Here is a 7,599-nt window from a genome sequence, read left to right as displayed (position 1 = left end):
CTTCTATCCATGGAATTTCCCAGGCAAGAGTACTGGAGTGGGTTGCCATTTCCTTTTCCAGGGGATCTTCCCCACTCAGGGATTGAACCCCTGTCTCCTGCATTGGCAGGCAGATTCTTTATCACTGCATCACCTGGGAATCCCTGAGCCTGTCTCCTATAATGCAAAATTTTGTCTTTACAGGTAAAGCCTTTGGGACATCCAGAAAAAGCAAACAGAAGTGATTCCCTCAGGAAAACAAAAAAAAGCAGCCAAAGATAACCTTCCAATAAAAATTATAAAAAGGAAGAAATGTACAGCAGAGAAGTCATGTTCCCAGCAGCTTAGGGAATTAGTTTGTTCTCTTTTGAGAGACTATTTTAAAATTTGTTCACAGTGGCTATGCTCAGTGAATGCAACATCTTTCTGACAATCTCAAGGTAAAATAAGCATTGTATTTGAATGCATAAAAAAAGAGGACCAGGTGAACTTTGATGATAACTAGTTTGACATGTAATCATATGACACAATTTTGATTTTTAGAGACTGAAAATCAGCATTATCATTTTTCAAAAAGATGGATGATCTATATTCAGAGAAATAATATGAATTGTTATACCATGTAAGGTGAATATGTATATAAAAAAACAAATCTTCAAAACAGCATCAAGTGCAAGTTGAGACGAATGGGTTAAGTAGAATACTAAAAATTCAATGTATACATTTTGATTGCTTTCTGCCCTCTGGGGAACAAGACAAGTTCCATCAGAACTAGTTGTTTTGGTACAAATATTGGTTATGAGAGTGCCATTTTATCCTCCAAGGTCATAGCAAAATCTCTGCCGGGTGCCTTATCAGCACTTCTGAAACAAGCGACACTCCACTAATGGTAGCCTTGTTGCCTAATCTTCTTGTTAAAATGAGTCACAAGTTTATTACTTGCTAAAAGGTGAGCTCTAAGAAACAGAAGAAAGATTCTTTCGAGATAAAAAAGACTAACTTTATAAAGGATCTAGAAATTAAAAATAGTAGAACATAAAAGAGAAGAAAGAAAATAAACAAGAATGGAAAAAAAAAAAATCCATCAGCCACAACAGTTCATTTCCTTAAAATGTTAGTTTAAGGTGCAGACGTTCATTTTAAAAACATTAGCTAGTTTGAATCACAGCTTACTGAGTTTTCTAATTACTCTTCTCCACTTGTACTTCCTTGAAAGGCTAGAGAGCGCCCATTACTGCCTCAGGTTTAATTAATTATGTATTACCAATTAATGACCCTGTTTATCTGTGTGCAAACTTCAAACTCCAGCTAAAGCACTTCTCATTGAAACAGTGAGTTTTGAATATTTTTAATAAGTTTAAAAAATTTGGTGCACTTTCTAGAGTCCCTTACATCCTGTCTCCCTTATTCAATGATAATGTGCGTTTCCTGCAGAGCAGGAGCTATAAATCGCTTAAAACAAAGTCAGGATCAAGCGAAAAATGTAATAAGTGAATATGTTTCCTAAATTTTAAATGATTGTTTCCGATCTGAACATTATCTCATCTAAACTTCAAATGAAAAATTGTTTTGCCTCATAAGGAGGCTCAGATACAGTCTGATTTACTCTATCTGATGGTTTTTAAGAACCCTGCTAATTAGGCTTAGTGGGGAAGAATAGTTCTCTGCAGAGACTGATAAAGCGAGAGGAATGAGGGAGACTGCCAGGAGCATGGTGATGCAGGAAAATGAGTTCCTGAAACTGTGCCCTGGTCGATATTTTGATACTGTAATAGAATCCAAAGTGGCAGAAAAGAGAGGGCAGTTGGCAAGAAACAAATGTGCTATAAGAATGCTGGTGAATTTCAGAGTTACCCCCTTTTAATGGGCTCAATGGGTTCACCCAAAACTCATGTTAAAGCCCTAACCTTCAGTGCCTCAGAATGTGACCATATTTGGAGATAGGATCTTTTTTCAAATAGACATTTTTTGAAGTATAGTTGCTTTACAATGCTGTGTTAGTTTCTTCTGTACAGTTATAGGTTTACATATATCCCCTTTGTTTTGGATTTCCATTATCAAAAAAATCTAGAAATAATAAATGCTACAGAGTTTGGGAAGAAAACACACACTGTTAATGGGAATATAAATTGATACAGCCACTATGGAGAATAGTAAGTATGGTGGTTCCTTAAAAATAGAACTACCATATGATCCTGCAATCCCACTCCTGGGCATATACCCAGAGAAAATTCAAAAAGATACATGCACCCTAATGCTCGTTGTAGCACTATTTACAATAGCTAGGACATGGAGATAACGTTTCTAAAGTGGTAATTAATATAAACTGGAGTCACTAGGGTGGGACATAGTTGAATTAGCTGTAATTTAAATTTCTGTTGTTTAAACTACCCAACCTGTGGTATTTTGTTATAGCAGCACTACCTAACTCACAGACACCCAGATTTTCACAGAGGGTATAGTAATTTATGAATCAGTCTACCTAAAACAGGTAAATAGTAGAAGTTGGGAAAAATAAATAGACTGAGCAACTCTTCCAAACTGAACAAATAATAATTGAAAAATAACATTACACTTCCTTCCTTCTACATTATGACATACCGCCCCTGGGACTGCTCTTGTTTTCATTCTGTTCAAGTAATTCTAAATTGCTTTGTATACCAACTAGCAATTCCCAACTGATGTTAGTTTTTATTACAAAGAAAATAATAACACTTAAGGAATTTCAGGAGACACAAGAGACATGGGTTCAAACTCTGGGTCAGGAAGATTCCCGCAGAGAAGAGCATGGCAATCCATTCCAGTATTCTTGCTTGGAGAATCCCATGGCTAGAGAAGCCTGGCAGGAAAACAGTCAGACATGAGTTGAAGCGACTTATCACACATAGCATTGGTTGTGATCCTGTTGTTGTTGTTCCTGCTCCTTAGGAAGGCCTTACAAATAGCTGAGAAAAGAAAAGACGTGAAAGGCAAAGGAGAAAAGGAAAGATATATCCATTTGAATGCCGAGATCCAAAGATTAGCAAGGGGAGATAAGAAACCATTCCTCGTTGATCAATGCAAAGAAATAGAGGAAAACAATAGAATGGGAAAGACTAGAGATCTCTTCAAGAAAATTAGAGATACCAAGGGAACATTTCATGCAAAGATGAGCACAATATAGGACAAAAATAGTATGGACATAACAGAAGCAGAATATATTAAGAGGTGGCAAGAATACACAGAAGAACTATACAAAAAAGATCTTCATGACCCAGATAACCAAGATGATGTGATCACTCACCCAGAGCCAGACATCCTGGAATTCGAAGTCAAGTGGGCCTTAGGAAGCATCACTATGAACAAACCTAGTGGAGGTGATGGAATTCCAGTTGAGCTATTTCAAATCCTAAAATATGATGCTGTGAAAATGCTGCACTCAATATACCAGCAAATTTGAAAACCCAGCAGTGGCCACAGGACTGGAAATGGTCAGTTTTCATTCCAGTCCCAAAGAAAGGCAATACCAAAGAATGTTCAAACTACAGCACAATTACACTCAGCTAGCAAAGTAATGGTCAAAATCCTCCAAGCCAGACTGCAACAGTTTGTGAACCATGAACTTCCAGATTTTAAGCTGAATTTAGAAAAGGCAGAGGAACCAGAGATCAAATTGCCAAAATCCATTGGAACATCAAAAAAGCCAGAGAGTTCTGGGAAAACATCTGCTTCTGTTTTATTGAATATGCCAAAGCCTTTAACTGTGTGGATCACAACAAACTGTGGAAAATTCTGAAAGAGATGAGATGCCACCTGAGGAACCTGTATGCAGGTCAGGAAGCAACAGTTAGAACTGGACATGGAACAACAGACTGGTTCCAAATCAGGAAAAGAGTATGTCAAGCCTGTATATTGTCACCCTGCCTATTTAACTTAAATCCAGAGTACATCATGAGAAATACTGGGCTGGATAAAGCACAAGCTGGAATCAAGATTGCCGGGAGGAATATCAATAACTTCAGATATGCATATGACACCACTCTTATGGCAGAAAGTGAAGAGGAACTAAAAGCCTCTTGATGAAAGTGAAAGAGGAGAGTGAAATAGTTGGTGTAAAACTCAATATTCAAAAAACTAAGATGATGGCATCTGGTCCCATCACATCATGGCAAATAGATGGGGAAAAAATGGACTTACAGACTTTATTAATTTAATTAATTAATTAATTAACTGACAGACTTTATTTGGGGGGGGCTCCAAAATCACTGCAGATGTTGACTGAAGCCATGAAATTAAATGACACTTGTTCCTTGGAAGAAAATTGGTTATGACCAATTTAGCATATTAAAAAGCAGAGACATTACTTTGCCAACAAAGTTCCGTCTAGTCAAACCTTTGTTTTTTCCAGTAGTCAGGTATGGATGTGAGAGTTGGACTGTTCAGCAGACACAGTTCAATCCCTGTGACAGGAAGGTCCCCTGGAGGAGGAAATGGCAACAGACTCTAGTATTATCGCCTGGGAAATCCCATGGACAGAGGAGACTGGTGGGTTACTACTACTGATTCTTATATCCAAGGAATGATTGGCTTACATCTATATTGAATAGCCATCACTTGTGAGAAAAGTAAAAGCCTGAGAGGACAAATTCAGAAATCTTGTATAAGCTCTTTATAGCTAAGTGATCATTGCAGTCATGGTGGTAGAGCTTCCTGAACCTAAATTATGAGACATATTTTGAGTCTAATTCTGATAATGGGAATATGATTTAAAGTATGAAAAATTAAAGCTTATTGCTGAAGGACATGATACAATATGTAAGAATTTAACATGATAAAGTCATATTTTCATACTGATTTAATAATTTACCACATAAAGTTGGAAAACTTTGCAATGTATTATGCACATGGTATTCAGCATACATGGAATGAATGTGTATGCATACTCAGTCATGTCCAGCTCTGTTCTACCCCATGGACTGTAGCCCAGCAGGCTTCTCTGTCCATGGAATTTTCCAGGCAAGAAGACTGGAGTGATTGGTTGCAAATTTGGTTGCCATTTGGTTGCCACTTGGTTGCCATTTCCTACTCCATATGGAATGAAAATATGAATTAATAATAAATAAATTATTAAATAAATGCTAGATAAGGAACATTAATCAGGATAATAACATATTGCTGTCAGTTCTAAAAACACAGACATTGATTACTAAATTTTAAGCAAATTCCTTCTTAAATTACGAAACAAGTCTTTTACTAAACTTATTAGCATTTGATTTTTTGGAGAGATTAGTAATTGATATCTAATGGGAATAAATATAGGTGAATAGTGAATCTGGAAAAGAAAAATGTCAGTAATGTTTCTCATAATAAATAAATAAATAAAAGCTTCGTGGGCACTTACTATATACTGAACATTGTGTTAGTTACTAAGAGACTAAAAAATTAACTAAAAAGTAAACATCCCAGTCTCCTGGAACTTAAAACAGAGAACTAAGTATTTCAGGACACACTTTCATTTTGAAAGGGGCACCACCACACATGTGTGTGTGCTCAGTTACTTAATTCATGTTGGACTCTCTGAGACCCTATAGACTCTAGCCCATTAGTCCTTTCTGTCAATGGGATTCTCCAGGCAAGAATTCTGGAGTGGGTTGCCATGCCCTGCTCCAGGGAATCCTCCCCACCCATGAATCAAATTCATGTCTCTTATTTTCCTGCATTGAAAGGGTCATACTACAGAAAAATAATAATAACAATAATAATGAGCAGTTTTTTAAATAGAATTTTGAAAAATGATCTAGATTGATTGAAAAATCATAATTTAAACTTAAGACCCAAGTTTGACTAGCAAAGAAAAATAAAAATGAAAAAGAAAGACAAAGAGCACTTATTGACCAGAATCACATAAAAATATTTTAAAATGTAAGCATAGTTTTTAGTTTCCATTTTGTTGATAGGTAATTTACATAGGATCAATCTATCAGAACAATTTGAAAAAAAATAATGGAGTAGTTCATTAATTGGGTTTCTAGCTTTGTTTCTAATATACTTGGTTAAACATACTCCTTATTTAGGCATCAAATGTATGAGATAAGAAAGTAGTATGCAACAAAATATTCCCAATATTTATATTCAAAGAATCAACATAGCTCAAAGGTATACACATTTCAGACAGTATATTTATAGCTGAATAATTGTTTACTATTTCTCTAGAGGGATTTTATTGTAAATCACATATTTCTGCTTCTTAAGAAAGTTATGTATTCATTGAAAAAACGTTTCAAATTCTGATTCTGAATCAGTTGGTATAGCTTGCAGCAGGTCAATAATAACTAGAAAACCCAGATAAAAGTATAAAAACAGTCTGCTTTTTAAAAAATAAGATGAATACCTAGGTAAACAGGACTAAGGTCCAAGCTACTGAAGTTAAGTATTTTCAGAGTAGTGAGCTGGTATTCTTTCTGTTTTCCCTTGGGTAATTTTCAAACTGAGTGGGCAAAACATTGAAAATTTACAAAAAAACAAACAAAAAAATAACAACAACAAAAAAAAGCAAATCAGATGCAAAAAATAAGCACAGCTTTTAACAACATTGCAGAGCTAGGAAGATAAAGTTGAATATCAGAACAGATTAAACAACCAGAACTGAAACAGCCCTGATAGTGGGAAGAAGCAAACTGAGAATTTACAAGAGAATAGAATGCTATAATCAAGAAGGATGAGAAGGTTAGCTTCTTTAATGACAACGGAAATCAGAATTGAAGCTGAGAAAAGTCAGTATATATCTGGAATAATAATTTTAAATAAAAAAAGATAGCTAGTGGGAAGTTGTTGTATAAAACAGTGAAGTCAGCCTGATGCTCTGTGACTACCTAGAGGGGTGAGATGAGGTGGAGTAGGAGGGAGACTCAAGAGGGAGGGGATATGTGTGTACTTGTGGCTGATTCACATTGTTCTATAGTGGAAGCCAGCACATCATTGTGGAGCAATTATTCTCCAACTGCAAATAAAATAAACTAAAGATATCCATTCCATCATATAAAATTAATATAGAAGGATAAATAAACACTGCTTTGCCAAATTTTAATTAACTATGTCAGTAATTACATTTGAATTTTAAGTCAGTTCAGTTGCTCAGTCGCGTCCGATTCTTTGAGACCCCATGGACTGCAGCACGCCAGGCCACCCTGTCCATCACCAACTCCCAGAGCTTGCTCAAACTCATGTCCATTGAATTGGTAATGCCATCGAACCATCTCATCCTCTGTCATCCCCTTCTCCTCTTGCCTTCAATCTTTCCTGGGATCAGGGTCTTTTCAAGTGAGTCAGCTCTTCGCATCAGGTGGCAAAAGTATTGGAGTTTCAGTTTCAACATCAATCCTTCCAATGAACATTCAGGACTGATCTCTTTTAGGATGGACTGGTTGGATCTCCTTGTAGTTCAAGGGACTCTTAAGAGTCTTCTCCAACACCACATTTCAAAAGCATCAATTTTTCAGCACTCAGCTTTCTTTATATTCCAACTCTTACATCCATACACGAATACTGGAAAAACCATAGCCTTGACTAGATGGACCTTTATTGGCAAAGTAATGCCTCTGCTTTTTAAATATGCTGTCTAGGTTGGTCATAGCTCTTCTT

The sequence above is a fragment of the Bos indicus x Bos taurus genome, chromosome 1 (assembly GCF_003369695.1).
Source record: "Bos indicus x Bos taurus breed Angus x Brahman F1 hybrid chromosome 1, Bos_hybrid_MaternalHap_v2.0, whole genome shotgun sequence".
NCBI lineage: Eukaryota > Metazoa > Chordata > Mammalia > Artiodactyla > Bovidae > Bos > Bos indicus x Bos taurus.
The sequence above is the reverse complement of the archived record's forward strand: the minus strand, read 5'-3'. Positions refer to the sequence as shown.